The 17251-nt window shown below is 38.9% G+C and overlaps 1 protein-coding gene across 13 annotated transcripts in view; it reads left to right on the top strand.

Annotated features, from left to right (window-relative positions):
* Positions 1 to 17251, top strand: part of MYT1L (myelin transcription factor 1 like) — a 322542-nt gene that overhangs the window by 49547 nt on the left and 255744 nt on the right. The gene's annotated exons all lie outside the window — the stretch shown is intronic.

Raw genomic sequence — 17251 nt, 5'->3', positions numbered from 1 at the left:
GTGATGATCACTCTGTCCCAGCCCATGCAAGGAGTGTTTTGGCATCTGCTTCTGATGAAGCCCTTCACCTTCTCCCCTGCTATGAGCAGAGGTGTTGCTGTGACAGATGCCTGAGGTCAAGGAGCACATAAAATGTGAGAGAAAGGGCTTCAGGAGAGAAACCAGCTTTAAGCAGTGGATGACTTGTTTGTCTCCCATTAAAAAAAAAGCCCATACCAGCAAGCCCAGCGCTTTAGCACAACAATAAAGATAACAACTGTAATTGGAACAAATGTCTGCACTTTTGTAATTAATTAATCATTAATTGCAGTGAACATTTTATAGGTCACAAATTGTTTAAAGTTAAATCTTCTCATTATGTGAAACAGGTATATCCAAGTCGTATATCCTGTCAGTTTTCTATATTGATTTTAACCATTAGTCAGTATTTTGAGAGGAAATGCACCTTAGTAGATATGTCTTGGAAATGATCAGTGTTGACTAGAACTAAGTATAGTGCAGGTGGGAGTGTGCAGTCTCTCAACCAGTACTGCTCATGCCCTGTAGTGCTGGCAAGGCAGTTCCTCTAATATGCCACTGTTGAATAGCAGCTATAAATTTGCTGCAAGATGAGTAGTGCTTCTGTGACAGAGATAAAGCCAAGGACTATAAGTGAGATCTTTGCATTCAGCTGTGCCTTTCATCCTAAACTGGACAGGGACCAAATACATAGAGGTGAAATACCAATCCATTAAAATGCTGCACCACTTCGATTTCAGAACCTGCAAGAACATGCTGTTGCACCTCAGTATAAAGTTTTCTGTCCTCAGACATTCTGAACTAAAGCTTGATTTTAAAGAAGTGCTGAAGAGGAAGGTAACAGTCAGCTCCAACAGCAAAGGGCAGCTCTGAATGCAAAGTATTTTTGTATCTGAAAGCAGGACTGCTAATAGGACTACTTTGGGAAGTCCAGATTCTAAAACTTTGCACAGACCTTTATTCTCACAGAAATCTTCCTTTAAGTCTCAGATAGGGTGGTAGGAACAGAGTCCACAGAAGCCTTCTTGAATCAAGCTTTCTAGCATGTATCTGAGGATTCCGATTCTTGTGTGTTTTCCACCAAGGGTCCAGCAAAGGCTATTAGGCTTGGAAGGAGGCCACAATAGGCTCAGTGAATATTTTATTTGGTTTAATCCTGCGCTGGGTAGAATTTGGTAGTCTTGTAGTGAGAGGCCGCTGGCCTCGGTTGTCTTGCAAAGTCTCTTCTTGTCTCATTGGTTCCTTTCTTTCACTGTGTGTAAAAGCTGTGTTTTCATACTGTGTGATGCTGACAGAATTCCCTTAATTATCTCCAAGACTGTCACTCAGCCAAAGGGATTAATTCTTCATTCTTGTGGGATGCGTTGTTCACTGTTATCCCCCAGCAATCGCCATCTGATACATTGACTCCGAAAGCAAGTTTACCCATTTTCAAGGGGAAGAGAAAGGGTTATGACTGATTATCCAAAGGAGATGCCATGTCTGAACTTTGTTTCCAGGAGTGCTCAATTCAAAGTGCAGATCTTCACCTACATTCTTTACACATGAAATGGAAATTACCCAGAGGTCTTCAACTATTTCCTCTAGTTTAGAGATTTTAAGGCAAGATGGGACTGTGAGGTCCTAGGTCTGGTCTCCTGTATAGTACACAACAGAGATCCTCACTTAATATTTTATGCTTTGGGCCTAGCAAGTTCCAGCTGCTTACTTTTAACTGGCTTTCCTGAGTTGTCATGTTCTACTGAAGATGCCGGATACTATGAAGTGGATATTTAATGGGTATCTAATGGATAGTCACTGGATAAATGGTTGCATTTAATTTAATAACTCAGAATTCACAGAATCATGGAATCAATTAGGTTGGAAAAGACCTCTGAGATCATGGAGTCCAACCTATGACCGAACACCTCCATGTCAACTAGATCATGGCATTGAGTACCACATCCCATCTTTCCTTAAACACCTCCAGGGATGGTGACTCCACCACCTCCCTGGGCAAACCATTCCAATATCTAATCACCCTTTCTATGAAGAACTTCTTCCTAATGTCAACCTGAACCATCCCTGGTGCAGCTTGGAGCTTTGTCCTCGGGTTGCCTGGGAGAAGAGGCCAACCCCCACTTGGCTACAACCTCCTTTCAGGCAACTGTAGAGAATGATAAGGTCTCCCCTGAGCCTTCTCCAGGCTAAAAAACTCCAACTCCCTCAGCCACTCCTCATAGGACTTATTCTTCAGATCCTTCACCAACTTCATTGCCCTTCTCTGGACATACTCCAGCACCTCAATGTCCTTCCTGAATTTAGGGGCCCAGAACTGAACACAGGATTTGAAGTGCAGCCTCACCAATGCCGAGTACAGGGGACAATCACCTCCCTAGTCCTGCTGGCCACACTGGTTCTGATCCAGGCCAGGATGCCTTTTGCCTTCTTGGCCACCTGAGCACACTGCCGGCTCATGTTCCGCTGCTGCCTACCAGCACCCCGAGGTCCTTTTCCAGTGGACCACTTTCCATTTATGTTGTGCTTATTCTTTCATGTGACCTGTTCATACTTCTTGGAGCAGCACACGTATACGAGTCTATATTTGCGGTGAATTTGTCAGTTCAGGTGCTGTAGTGAGTTTTTCTAGATTCTGTGGCCTTTTGTCAATGAGACAGGGATCTTCTGCGGAGTGATCTGGGGCAATATACCTTTCTCAACTGCCCATCTGAACACATCAAACTGTTTGTCTTCCTTGGAAGAAACAAAGATGTATTAGTAGTATGAGATACCAACTACTGTACTACTCAAATATTAAGGTCTTTTTTTCCTAATCTTTTTAAGTGATAAACATGATTATGAATGCTAATGCTATACTAGTGTATGTGAGCAGGTTAGTGATGTAACCATTTAGCTTGCAATGCATTACATGAGCAGGAGGACATGCAGAACTCCAGAAAGTAGTGATTGGGAAACTACAGGCCACTTATTTTTCCTGTTCCTTTCTTCTCCATTGAGTAAATCTGAACCTGAGCTGATAATTTTAACAGCAAAGTAACTTTGCACTGGAAAAAGATGCTGCTTCTTCTCTTCCGTATTACTCAGAGTTTTCAAAGAAAGAGGTATCCAAACAGTTCAACTGCCAATGAAGGAGCCATCAAAGGAAATTTTCAGGATTCTTTTTTAAAAAACACGCATTATTCATATGTGTGTTCTTAACTCCTCGGGCAACTATGAGGTTAATTCAGGAACCTTAGCTATTTCACTGAGGACTCATCCTGTTCAATGGGGAATGAATTATCTTAATTTACAATTGCCATAAAATAAAATTTCACATTCATGCAATTGCAGTAGATCAAGTTAACTTCTTATTCCAAAGCAACTTGTTCATGCACATGACTGTGTAGATTTTAAACCTATAATTTTTCAAAATGTTATAATAGTTAAGAAAGACTTTTTCAGGCATTTTCTGTGGTCTTTGATGTATATCGAAGACCTACAATGAAGATGGGGGATTTTAGATATAGTACTGGTAAAATTATCATTTGGTATCTGTTTATAGAAAAACGTTGTGTTTTTACTGTGGACAGTTTGGAGGACAATTTTGGAATAGGATAAAATTCTGAAGAGCATTTAAAAAATATTAGCAGATAATTTATATTAGATATCCTATAGCCAAAATGGTGCACCTCATCCTTGGATCTCATTTGAGATACACTGGTCTGAAATTAGTAACTTTCCAAGTATTTCTGGTCAAGATCTGGTTACATTTCTTTCTTACATACTAAATGCAGCACTAAGAATGATACCATTGAAACTATTGAAATGAAAAGGAGTCAAGGGATACATACTTAATCTGGTATGTTTTAGTATTTTTGCTGGCTTTTTACATGGCTCTAAATAGGCATAGTTATGCATAACCAATCTTCTTGATAAAAAGTTCAAAGCAGTTTTGTAATTAGTGCAGAATATGTGTTACTACTGTGGAAAAAACAGAATCACCTGGTCTCATAGAGACCATAGAGCAAAATGCACTTGAATCTCTTCAAATACAGGTTAACATATCTATATGAGCAGCTCAAAGCAGTCTTGAGATAATCTTTCTGGAATATGTTCTTTGGCTTGTGTAGATACTGTGACTTATGTGAAAGGTAATAATGGACTAGTGTGTAGAATAGGGAACCTAAATGTTTTTGTTCATGTTCTTGGATCAGAACTGGATGTCAGCATTACATCCCACATGCTCAAGTTATTGTAACTTTGCAATATCATGCCCCAGGACTCGGTGCAATTAGCCAGCCCTTTGTATGGGCAGCACCCTCAGGCACATGGAGTGATTTTTGGGGTTTTCCTGTACAGGGCCAGGAGCTGGACTTTGGTAATTCTTGTGGGTCCCTTCCAACTTAGGATACTCTGTGATTCCATGATTTTGTTTTGTGTTTTTTTGTAATTCATTAACACAGACATTTTTTGAAATACCCCTCAGATATCCATGATTGGGCACAGTTAAACACAAGATGCTGAACGGGACAGAGCAATGTTCTAATGTACAATACAATTTATTCTTTGATACAGTAGTTGCTTTAGGTTATAATATTATTGAAACCTTCTGGCAGCTTGGATGCTAATGATGAACAGTGTCTTGCTTGGCCCAGTATTTTTGTTTTGGTTCATTGAGAGTACTCGAAAGACCTCATAATTAGCTTTTTTTCCCACAAAAACATTGAACTTCACATTCACACATAGATGTGCAGTCAATAAAGGCAGAAATGCCTCTGTAGATATTGAAGAAGTTGATAAATTTTCTGATGAACAGAAAATTTATTACTTGCATTTCACAGTACTGTTAAAAACAAGGTCATCATAATAAGAAGAGTTTATGTTGAACTTACCAAAGATTAGCAGTATTGGTAGAAAACAAGAATCTGCTGTGACTGTAAATGTTTACATTTGGTGTCTGGTGGCAGGCACTGAGGTGATCGCCTCGTGTTGGGAGTCCACAGCGAGCGCCAAGTTCTAAGGGAATCTGGAGGGAGGAACACTCCTGGAGTGTTTGTAGAGTGCACCGAGGGAGAAGTATTTGACCTTTGGATATGGATGATAGGGCAGACAGTGGCCTCTAGAGGACGTTTTTGGGTACAGACGATCGTTCTCACTGGTCCTGAGAGGCCAGAGACTCCTGTGCTATTTTGTACCTTCTTATAAGTGACCTAGTTAGATTTGTCGAAGCAGCTGAGGACGATGAGAAAGTTTAGTGGCACACGAACAGTAGAGGACATGATTACAAGGGAGCAGTGATTGTTTGGAAAGAGATGTGATCAGTACTACTTGGTAGCCTGCAAAGAGAACAGTAACTAACAATGCCTTTGGGGTCGGGCTGGTCTAAAGCAGCAATGAGCTAATCTACACTATGTCAAATAGAAAATATGCCATTAAATTAAGTTAATTTTCAAGACATGCACTCACAGTTTAACCTGATAGTTGATGTCTTCACAAGCATTCACATACATAACATGTCTACTGTGTATGGAAATTGGGTTTGTCAAGTAAGTAAAAGAAGAAAAAATCTTTTCATATTGTTTGAAAGATAAGCTTGTTTGTATGTAATGCGGTTTTCTTTATTAAATTGGGGTTCAGTCTTTAAAATGTGTTTATTACTGCTTTTCTGTTTATTTGACATTTGAAACATTTAACAATGTAGTTGCCAAAGAAAAAACTATCTAATATCCTGGTATAACATTTTAACAAGTCCTTAATCTGAAAGATATTAATAGTCCCATTGAACGGAGAGAGGGTATTAATGGTCTACAACTCAGTATTTTGGTCTTTGAAAGATTTAAGTCTCTCTGTCTTTACCTTAATAGACTTAGACTGGCTGTCCAATAAATTCCATCATGTGCTCCAAGTAAGAAATTTGAAAAAAATGAAAAAAATATTTTATTAGGGTTTTTTTAATAGTCACAGTAATTTTATGGGCTTCTTGTAATATAATGATTGTAAAATTTTTGAACAGAAGTGTAATTTTCAAGCTGTTGGTACTCATTTAATGTGCAAAATGTTTATTCCTCTCTTAAGAAACTGAGCAGCTAAGATTTAGTAGGTGATTTCTTTTCTCTTCGAGCCCTGTGCTGTTAAACCAGGGCAATGCTATGTGCTTCTGTTTCACCAAGGGCTATTTGATGCATTCTGAGGTGGTCCAGAGCGCTTGTTTACAAGTTACACATGCACTTTGCTCTGCATGTTTGTGCCCTAACATTATTTTAACAATAAAGCTGACTGACTATGAAAAAAAGAGCAAGATTGGAACCGATGCAGCTAAATTGCGTGTAAATGTCACTTCAAATTGAAAGCATTTGCTAATCATATGCCGAGAATTAGTGAAGCCCTGTGTTCTGGCTCTAGTGTTTGCAGCAATTCCAGTCCCAGCAGGGTGAACAGCCTGCGTGATCTGTCTCTGCTGACTTCTATCCCCTGCTACTCTCCTTGCAGACCCCCTGCACTATTGTTGTTTCCCCCTTTTCAAAATGTAAGTGTATCAGATCCATATCAATACTAGGAAGAACTAGAGAGAAGGCTGTGTGGTTATTCTGATGTGGATGTTGCAATGAATTCATATGAAGTTTGAAGAGTACACCTAACTGTTGGTCAGCAGCATTGCTTTCTCCATGGGACAGATGTCTCCAAGTGAATTTAATGTCCTAATTTTCCAGCGTAACTAGACTACTCTTACCAAAATCTTAAGGGTGCTAGAATGTCAATTTTTTAGGTATTCCTGCTCTCACCTTTAATTCACCCTATGCGTGTGCACATCCATACACGTATGCCTTCTCACATGTGATCTATTTGTATTCAGTGTAATCCCATCACTATGGTTCCCATGGATTTGGCAATCTTTAATATGTTTATCTTCATTACAGTCTATCCAGATAGACATGTATTTTTATCCTATGTTACAGAGAGGAATCTCCGTGCCTTTTTCCAAAGTCATATAGGAAGGCTGTGGCAGAGTTGGCATAGGTATTGACATGGCATTCACTTGCTTATCCTTCTTCCTTTTAGCAGCAATTTTGTAATCTGGCAGGGGATATGGGTACCTTTAGCTTCTGAGCCTTTGAATTTCGAATCTCTGTATCTGACTGCAGAGGAAGCAGCCATTTTACTGGCGCTTGTGACAATGTCACACACTCAATGAGAAGATTTCTCTGAGCTTTTATTCTGTGTTTAACAGTTCTGTGATTTCATTCTAAACTATCTGAAAGAAAAAAAGGACAACTAAAATAAGTGTCCGTGGAAAAATGAGTTTTTCAGATGGAGATGTGACCGTGCTTATGAGAAAACATGTCATGATAAAGGAAGGGATGACATTGGGTAAACCAGGCAAGAGGGTAGGGAGTGCAAGGGAGATTTAAACAGGATAAGTAAGATAATGAGGACAGCTGGGATATCTATGCATAGCAAACAATTTGCTTGGCAAATTTGTCCTTGTTCCCGCTTTGTGAATTGTGTATGAACAGATTTTTCTCAATTTTTTAGTTATTCAAAACTGTTTGACAAATGTATCTTGTGAACAGATTTAACATATGCATTGCTGGTGGACTTCCTTTGTACCATGTTGCCATTACTATGGTCAGATGGCTGATGGCCATAGCTGTATGGTATTGGTTCTGTACCTTCTTTAGTCAGGGCTCTGAGCTGCTGCCGTGTGACCTGGGTGACCACTCTCAGCTGCTTATTTCTTACAGTGTACATTTTAAGAACAATTCAGGGATAAAATTGTTTTTAAGAATCTCTCTGAGAAGATAGAGGAATGCTGGACACTATTGGTAAGATCAAGGTCAGTTTACATGGCAGAAAAAAAGGGCTATTTTTCCACACAGAGTATATTTGCAGTGAATAACTTAGCCAACTGTAGACACTGTAAATCCACGTTGGCAGATGGTTAAGTCTATGCTGTGACCCTGTTTTCCACCCCAGGGATTGTTTCCTGAGTATGGCCTCATCTGGGTTGGCATTTTAATCTGAAAATATTTGTTGGGATGTTACAAAGCTGTCGAGATGAAGTTACAAATTTCAGTGAATAAGAAATGTAATGATTACTGGAAACTTAACATAAACCTCACTTGTTTTAATTTTTCATACCTCTCCCAACCTGCATAACAGTGATTATTACAGTATAAGCACTGTTTATGTAGGGAACCTTATATGTTTTATATGGGACTTAATAGCTTTATGTGATGATCCATCTAATCTATGGTTAAAAGACTAACAAACAAGTGTGTGAACTAACAAGTTTAACACATCTGTCTAATTCCAATAAAATGTTAAGCAAGAGTCAATTTTTTTTGGCAGAAGTGTAGAACACTTCACATGTCACAGCAAACACTGTTTTTGTTATTTAAGAAATGCGAATAATGTAGTAGGAGCTCTACTGAAGAACTACAAGCTTTGGCGATCTAGCATTCTTTTTTTTGCTTACAGAATGTATTTTGTTAAGAAGGCCAGAATACAATGTTTAATCTCTTTTGCCCTTAGCTCACAGATGCTACTGTAGGAGTATTGCAGAGGCTGACGTAGTTTTTAGCAGTTATGTTGGTGTAATTTTGTATAAAAGACATGGTGAGGAAGATCTGTTAAAAGACAACAAATAAGGAGAAAAATACTGTATAGATTTCATCAGCCTTATTGTTAGCCAGGTCGTTGGTATCAAGAAAGGAACAATTCTTTTAAGTAAAGTCCATAATGTTACTCAGCTAGGTTTTATTGTGATGATGGTGGAGACTCCACCAAGTCTCACCGACTATACCAAGGGTTATGGTCTGTGCTGGGAGGTAAATATGACAGGTCTTTTTTCTAAATTCAAGGCAAGGCTTCATAATGCAGTCCACATCAAGTATCTCTCCCTTAAGCCTGTAAAGGACAGTCAACGTCTTTAGCAACGTGTATTTGGTGTAGGTGGAAAGGCGTTGGGGGGTGGGGCTGCAGAGGTGGCCACTGTGAGAGGTGTTCAGAGGCTGCTGTGCCAGTTCCAGGTGGCTCCACAGTGGACCCACTGCAGGACACAGCTGATCCCATCAGCCAAGGTAGTGGCATCTCTGTGATAACATAAGAAAGGGCAAACTGCTCCATAGGCAAAAGGGAGTGAGGGGGAAAAGTGTGAGAAACAACCTTGTAAACACCAAGGGCAGAGAAAGATGAGGGGGAGGAAATGCTTCCAAGAACCAGGGCAGCCCATGAAGGAGATGATGGTGGAGCAAGTATTTTCCTGAAGCCCTGTGGAGAGGACCATGGTGAAGCAGATATCCATACTGCAGCCTGTGGGGGATACCATGCCAGAGCTGGTGGATATTTCCAGAAAGATCTGTGGTCTGTGGAGAGCCCATGGAGGAGCAGATTTATCATGAAGGATTGCAGTCCATGGAAGGACCCACACTAGGACAGGGTAAAACCATGAGGAATTTTGACAGAAAGGAGCTTTTATGGACTGACCCCACCCCTGCTTCCCCATGCCCCTGTGCTGCTTGGGATGGAGGAGGCAGGAGGTGGAGGAGTAGGAAATGAAGAAGTGAAATTGAGCCTGGAAAGAATGGGGAGCTGAAGGGAAGGTATTTTAGCTTTTGTTTCTCAGCATCCAACTCTAATTGGCAATAAATGAAATTAATATTCCCAAAATTATGTCTGTTTCCCTCTTGATGGCAATTGTTCAGTGATCTCAATGTCCTTATCTCGACTCATGATCCTTTTCATCTCATTCCCCCTCAGTGTTTTGAAGAGGGGCAAAGTAAGAGCGTCTGGGTGGGTGTTGTCAACCTACCACACAGTCAAATTACAGAAGATTGCAATTTCACATTTCTAAAAGTAATGTATCAGTTATTTGTATCTGTTATTTGTTCTGAAGATCAGTGTTAACAGTATATACTTATTAACAAACTAAAACAGCATTGAGGTATAGTTATAGTGTTGCTGCAGGCAATTGGAAATACAGGTTGGGTTCTCAGAGTTTGCACCCTGAAACGTTCAAGGATACTTTCTGTGCTTTAACTTTCATGATAATGTTGCCCTTTGGGTTGAGAGAGTGAGAGGAAGAAGGAAGCTTTACTACAGAAACTTCATAACAGCAAAGGAGAAAGAAATAGAGCACAGAAAACATGATTAAAATTGAAAATGAGTTGTGTTTATGGGTTGGTTTTGTCCCCTTTCAGTATGGCACTATTGAACTCTAGTTCTTACAGACTGAATGAGGTTAAAAACTAACAAGTTTGGGTAACTGCCGTTAATTAGAGATGCAACCTGCTTTATCCTGTAAATCACTATCAAGACCAACTGTTGAAATACATGGTCACAAACATCTTAGACTTTTCTGAGGCTGGTTTGATAGATAGATAGACAGACAGACAGATAGACATTGCCCAGAGAAGCTGTGGATGCCTCATCCTGGGCATCCACAGGATGTTCAAGGCCAGGTTGGATGGAACCCTGAGCAACCTGATCTAGTGGATGACAACCCTGTCAATGGCAGGGCTATTGGAACTGGATGATCTTTAAGGTCCCTTCAAACCCAAACCACTCTATGATTCTATGATTCTATGATTCTATGATAGTCAGACAGACAGACAGGCAGACATGTATATAAAAAAAAAAATTTGAAAAGTTCTATTTCCCTTAATTTTCTTTTTTTTTTTTTCTTTTTAAAAAAAGAAATCAAATCTGAACACACACATAAATACACTGGGACTACTTTCTCCTTGGTTCATCTTTTCCAACTACCTGAGAAAAACAGTTTGCCTTGTGCAATTTCTTTCATAATTTTTCTGTCCAAGAGGCTTGACCATTTTACTCACATGAAAACCTTCTATTTATCATGCTGCAGGTACTACTTAAAAAGAAAAAAAAAGATTGGTACAGGTTTATGTGTTTTCTGTAGCCTTTTGTAACCACAGGGGTTTTTAAGTGTATTTGCCAAAACTGTACTATATAGCTTTTCATAGACAACTCTTTTAATTCTTCTATTTTTTTAAATAAAGGCAGATATGTTGGTTAAAAAATAATATTTCATAAGCTGAAAACAAACTACAGACCTTCTGAAGGTGTCTGTCCATGCCTAAACTGAAGTCAGGCTTTTTCTGTTTAAAAGTGCCACTAAGAGTTATCATTTGGCAGTTGTTTCATGTCAAAAAGAGTGGATGATGTCAGTCCAGTTTCTAGTAAAGGGCTCCATATCATAAAATCCACTACTTAAATTAGGGCTAATTGGCATCCTTGTTGGAAGGATCAGTAGAAAGGCCAAGGACTGAATAAGCACGAAGAATGAATTAACCTCTTGCTTCTGGGGGTGTACCCTCCAGAACACACACAAGGCACCCAGGCTTCCTTGAATGTGGACTGAATACTGAGTTGAAAGTGCTGCCAACCTTTTACTTTTCAGGGAAAGTACATTTATTCGTGAAAACAAAATTACTGGAAAGGTTCTAAAAAGATAACTGAAAACCTACAGTGATTATTAGATTAAAAAAATAATATTTTAATCCTTAAAATATATTAGAAAATAACATGAGAGTTTAATGTCCAGGAAAGAACAGGAAAATGAAATAAAACTGTAAGATTAATCTGAATGAGTAAAACATGTAATACAAATAACCATATGGATGAAGGACTTGTTTTTAAAAAGAGGAGGACTTACATACTTGATCCCTGCCTATGCAGTTGTACACACATGCAAAAAAAAGTGTGAAAACAAGTCAAAGTGTATTTTTTATATTTAAACTTTTTTCATTATTAATTTTGCCTTTCTTTCTATAAAAGGACCCTATCAAACTGTGTTGTGGTATCGGTATATGATAAAACATAGTAGTGGATATGTGGATACTGAGGAGATAAAATAAATCCACCAGCAAAATATATAGCAGTGTCAGTGCTGTGATTCCTGATACTGCGTCTGCTGTATAAGATATCTGTGAGACCTTCTTGTGTTTAGTAGGTTTCAGTGTTGTTGAGCTCTAAAATTTCAGCAATTTGGATTTGATCTTTCATTGATGCTGTGTTCAATGGCCATATTGGCTTGGAGTGATCTCATTGCTACTTTAGAAGTTCCTTGAAAAATCAGCTGACTGCTTACATGGCAAAGTGGGAGAAAATACGTTTCTTCCAACAACAGCTGACTTTAAAGCATTGCCAATTGAATATTTGTGGGGTGCAGCTTTCTTGTGCATTTGATGGACTGCATAACAATCTCCCTCATGAGATGTGTGCTGCATTTCATTCCTATAATTGACTGGGTGTGATTAGAAAGGTTTATTTCTTGTGTTTAATTAAGAAATCTCCTTCCAGAGCTCTGACTGCAAAAGTGGTAGCAGTCAAATGCCATTACAAATCAGAGGGAAATTCTACCTAGATCCTTCTTCAAACTCAGATCTCTCTCTCAATCTCCCATTTATTCTTCCTTCACCCAGGAGAAAGTCAGGAAGAATAAAAGGGTTTTGTGGCATGACTTAGAGATTAATGAACTAAACTAGCAAAGCCATTCTAATTTAACAACACCTTCTCACTGAAAGTTCCCTGCCTTCCACTATCTCGTGTTGTGTATCAGAGAAACTGCTAACTTGAGTGTATCAGCTCCCAGGGAACAGATCAACTCTCAAACATGGTCTCAGAGGACTTGGTTTCTCACACCTTTGAAACTGTGTGTCATATGCCCCCTTACTGACATGTTGAACTGGAAGAAGAAAAAAGGGTTGTCACGGTTCTGACATCCCTATCTGGAACCTGCAAAGACCAGACCCATTTGCACAGCTGTTGGTGCTTGGCAGTGCATTTGCTTTGGCGAATACACAGGAATGTAGAGAGACACAGGTAGCAGGGAGAAGAGCTATTTAAGCTAAAGGGCAGTGCTAGCACAAGAATTAATTGGAAGTGAGTAGAGGATTTCAGACCAGCAGATCTTTAAGTGCCTGGATCAGCTTCTTAGAAGAAGTTTTATGGGCTACTTGTGGGTTAATTTGTATTTATATGCTGTCTTCACAATAGGAAGGGCCTCTGATTTATATCTACCCTTTAAAGTAGCCAAAAAGTAGGAATACTGTCTCCCTTGGCCACAAGAACCTCACACTGAAGAAGGGCTAAAGGTTTCTATATTAAGCTCTAAGACAATGTATGTCTTTTGATTACTTCTGTCTGATTGAAAGCTTAATTATTAATTCAGCTGCCTATTTGAACACTGTCTAGGTTTTCAGACTGCTGTGGCAAGACTATTGTCTTGTTCCAGGAGACAAGACCGTATCACCACATCCTGTGTCACCTTCACTGGCTAATTCACCTGATCTCTCCCAAATACAGCTCTGCTTCTGTTTTTTCCCAACCTGTCTCTGCTGGTGTTTTCTGTTCTTCTCTAACCTTCTCTCCATCTTTTTTTCCTGACAAATTACTTGAGTTTTTTTTTTTTACTCTGGGGTATTGTCCCTGTCCTCTTCTAATGATAACTAGGGATAAGTCACATGTGCTGTCTTTTTTATGCCTAAATATTTCCCCAGCTCCAGTTATACATCTAATTTCTGCATTAAACCTTCCCATTTATCACTTTAGGTTGTGATGAACTTTAAAAGTTGTTCATTTAACTTCATCACTGGAGCTGTCTTTATCTCCCATAGTGAGTGCTCTACTGCTTTTTATTTCAGCTTTTTTTTCTCCTCAGTCTTGCTACTGTATTTTCACAAATCTATAATCTTTTTAAGTCTTCTAGAATTGTTAAATGTGTTTGACTGTCTCTAAAGGGTTTGCCTTTTTTTACCTTGTTTGAAGGAACCTGCATAAGGCACACGTGCACAAGAATTACATATATTAGAGAAATGTTATATGTTTTATCATTATTCTATGTGGAGATAGGAGAAACAGAAATTGGTATATGCAGACATATACCTACACTTGATCAACTGAGCTTTGGGGAAGATTAATAATTTAATTGTATTTGGAGCCACATAATACTAATCAGAGTTAAATAAAAAAAATCTAAATATGGGAATTGCATAAGCAGCCTAATTCTCATTCTTTAAATGAGGAAGTAGTCTGATTAGGGACCTGGTTACAGGAAGAAATAAGAGCTGTTTCATGTCTATATCTGGGGATTTCAAAATGGTGCAAAGATTATGTAGTAGTCAAGCAGTAAGGAAGGTGTAGTTCTGAGGCCTTGAAGAGCAGCACAAACGCAGTTGCTGTCAGCATCCTCCCTAAGTCCTGAGCAGTGTTCTGCTCAGCGCTCACATTGAGTCAGTTCCTGAGTGAGTAGCCTTAGACCCAGTAAGGAGTTGTGCACTATGTAACTACACTGGCTTCAGTTTAGTTGTTCTTGATTTCTGCAACTGCTTAGAGCAAACAAGAAACCTCTTGTCACGCAGATGTGCACAGAGAAATGGCAAGGAATATATTTGAAATGTGTACATATAAATATTTTTCACCCTGTTTACTTAAATGTGTGTTTGGTATCCAGGTGATACCATTATGAGTAATTTCCTCAGTCGGTATCCTTTAGAACTGTAATTCAAACAGGTGCTGTCTGGAAGGGTAAACACAAAAGTCTGGACACTCTCAGGCCTGTATGCATACATTTCTGTTAGCCATTTCCTATTCTCCCTACCAGAAGATGAATTGCTCTCTGAAGGACAGTGAAGTAACCTCTGGCCTGCTTAATTTAATGGGTTTTGTTCACAACTGCAGTGGTCTGTTCTGAAGTGACTATATAAGTGTAGTAATGCCTGTGGCATAGACAGCACTCAAGTGGCCATATTCAGTTATCCCAATACCTACGTTCAGATCACAAAACATGGTTTTGAAAACTGGAATATTTGAGTTCTTAATACATCATGCACAATTATTTTGGTAGTTTTATCTATTATGTGGTGTATATAACTTTTCATAAAAGCCAAATATCATTCATATAAAATGATCATCAGTCGCCTTTGGATATTGCTTGGATCAGCAGTCATACTGACTTTTGAACTGAAAAAGAAATATAATAAAGACAGACAGAGAAAGAGTGCTGATCCTCCTATAAAAACAGAGTAACTGGTTAATATCTAAATGAGTAATGGAGGTAAGATGATAAAATCAAGTTAAGGAAAGGAATTATTTACCAGAAATACTTAAAACAGGAGAAAATAAGAAAAGAGCTGGTGTGTTGCAGTAATTAACACCTTTTTCTACTCATTGTTTCATCTAAGAAATTCCTTATGTCTCTCATACTAGGCCTTTATTTTCTCTAACACCTGCCTTCTTTCCACCTGCATTGAAAGGAAAACAATTAATAGTTTTCCAGTTAATGCAATATAGGGGAAAAAAAGACTTTCTGGGCTTACAAACTTATATATTTGCTTGGGCGCTATTAGTTTTGCTGGCTGATACCACAGAAGTCAACCTGGAGAATAAGAAATATTGTTACATTCCCTACTGCCGTCATTCAAATGAAAGGGAAGTTATCTTGGCTAGAACTGATATAAGATGTATTACAGTTATGAGATTGAAAACAATAACAGTTTTATTCTTGGAAATTAATTTCCTAAGCAGACATGTAAAGTTGCATAAACAAGTCTTTTCTAAAACTTGTTTATGCAAGTTCTAAAACTAATTCAGAAAGATTCCTTTGGTCACACTGCAATATATTTAACCCTCAAAATATACAGGAAAAGTTATTGTGTGCTGTAAGGAAAAATAAAATACACAAAAGGAGTGCAAAATGTTGGTTTGAAACATTTGTACTGGTATTTAAAGGTGTGAAATTAGTTAGAATCAGGACGTTGCTTATAGGTAGAAAAGTGTTATTTGATAACTGAGTGCAACTCTGTCTTTAATCTTTCAGGATTTAGGTTCATAATTCCTTTGTACAGCTTTAAAAGGGTGCCCTGTGTGCCACTCTGCAATTTTAGTTTGGAGATCTGCTCCCTTTGCCTCAGCATAATCTCTCTGAAGAGCAGTACCTTTTATCTGGAACAACAGACTCTGCAAACTGGCTGTGAGACAGAGGCTAGAAATCACACCATAACATGAGCAGGGTTTATGTGTCAATGTGCTGATCCACTGTGTCAGGCACCAGCTTAGAACTGAATCTTTCCAAAAAGCACAGGTGAAATATGCTTGATGAGCTGAGTGCTGCCCTAGGTGGATAGAAATTCAGAGCTCAAAACCAGTTAATACCAGCTGGGAAGAATAAGCAGGAGCAAATTTAGGTTGTAGGGAGGAAACACAGGAGAAAAAAATTGTTACTTTTGCTTATAAAGAGTTCTGTGAGAACGTCACGTAGGCAAGGAATTACGTAAGAGAGTTTGCTTTTATCTACCCACACAAAATTTTGCCTGTGGGTGCACATGAGGATTTAAGGCTCTGTGAAGTGTTCAGAACTCTTCACTTCTCCAAATTAAATGTAATGCAAGTTTTGAACCAGGTCTCCGTAATGCCATAGCTCCCTTATCTGAGCAACAGGACACAGTCTTAAGTCAGAGGCTTGTCTTTTTACTCTGTAGTCCCTAGTTCCATTTAAAATCAATCCTTAAATGTACATGTAAAAGAATTAGTACAAGGACAAAGGGCTTGGAGTGCCTAGCTGGATCCTTTGGAAGTTTGGATAATTCAGATGATTACTCACATAATGAGTAATTTGTTAGTCGGTAACTAGATTTCATCTGTATTTTGATTGTGTTGAGGCTATTTTACAGATTCATTTCCTTAATGTCTGATGAGGCTGATTTGTATAAGGTACAACTGTCTTTATATTTTATATATATATATGTATATCTATCTATCTATCTATCTAAAATCATAGAATCATTAAAGTTGCATAAGACCTCTAAGATCATCAAGTCCATCCATTAACGTAACACTCTCAGGTCCACCACTAAACCCTGTCCTAACCACCACATCTACACATGTTTTGAGCACTTCCAGTGATGATGATTCTACCACTTCCCTTGACAGCCTGTTCCAATGCTTGATATGCCTTTCAGATGAAGAAATTTTTCCTGATATACTATCTAAACCTTCCCTGGCACAACTTGAGGCCGTTTCCTCTTGTCCTGTTGCATGTTACCTGGGAGGACGGCCCCCACCTGTCTACAACCTCCTTTCGGGCAGTTGTAGAGACCAATAAAGTCCCCCTTGAGCCTACTTTTCTCTAGGCTAAACAAACCCAGCTCCCTCAGCCACTCCTCATTAGACCTGTATTCCAGATCCTTCTCCTGCTTCGTTGCCCTTTTCTGGACATGCTCCAGCACCTCAA

Source organism: Chiroxiphia lanceolata, chromosome 3, assembly GCF_009829145.1.
Source record: "Chiroxiphia lanceolata isolate bChiLan1 chromosome 3, bChiLan1.pri, whole genome shotgun sequence".
In the NCBI taxonomy this organism is placed as follows: Eukaryota; Metazoa; Chordata; class Aves; order Passeriformes; family Pipridae; genus Chiroxiphia; species Chiroxiphia lanceolata.
The sequence above is the reverse complement of the archived record's forward strand: the minus strand, read 5'-3'. Positions and strand labels throughout refer to the sequence as shown.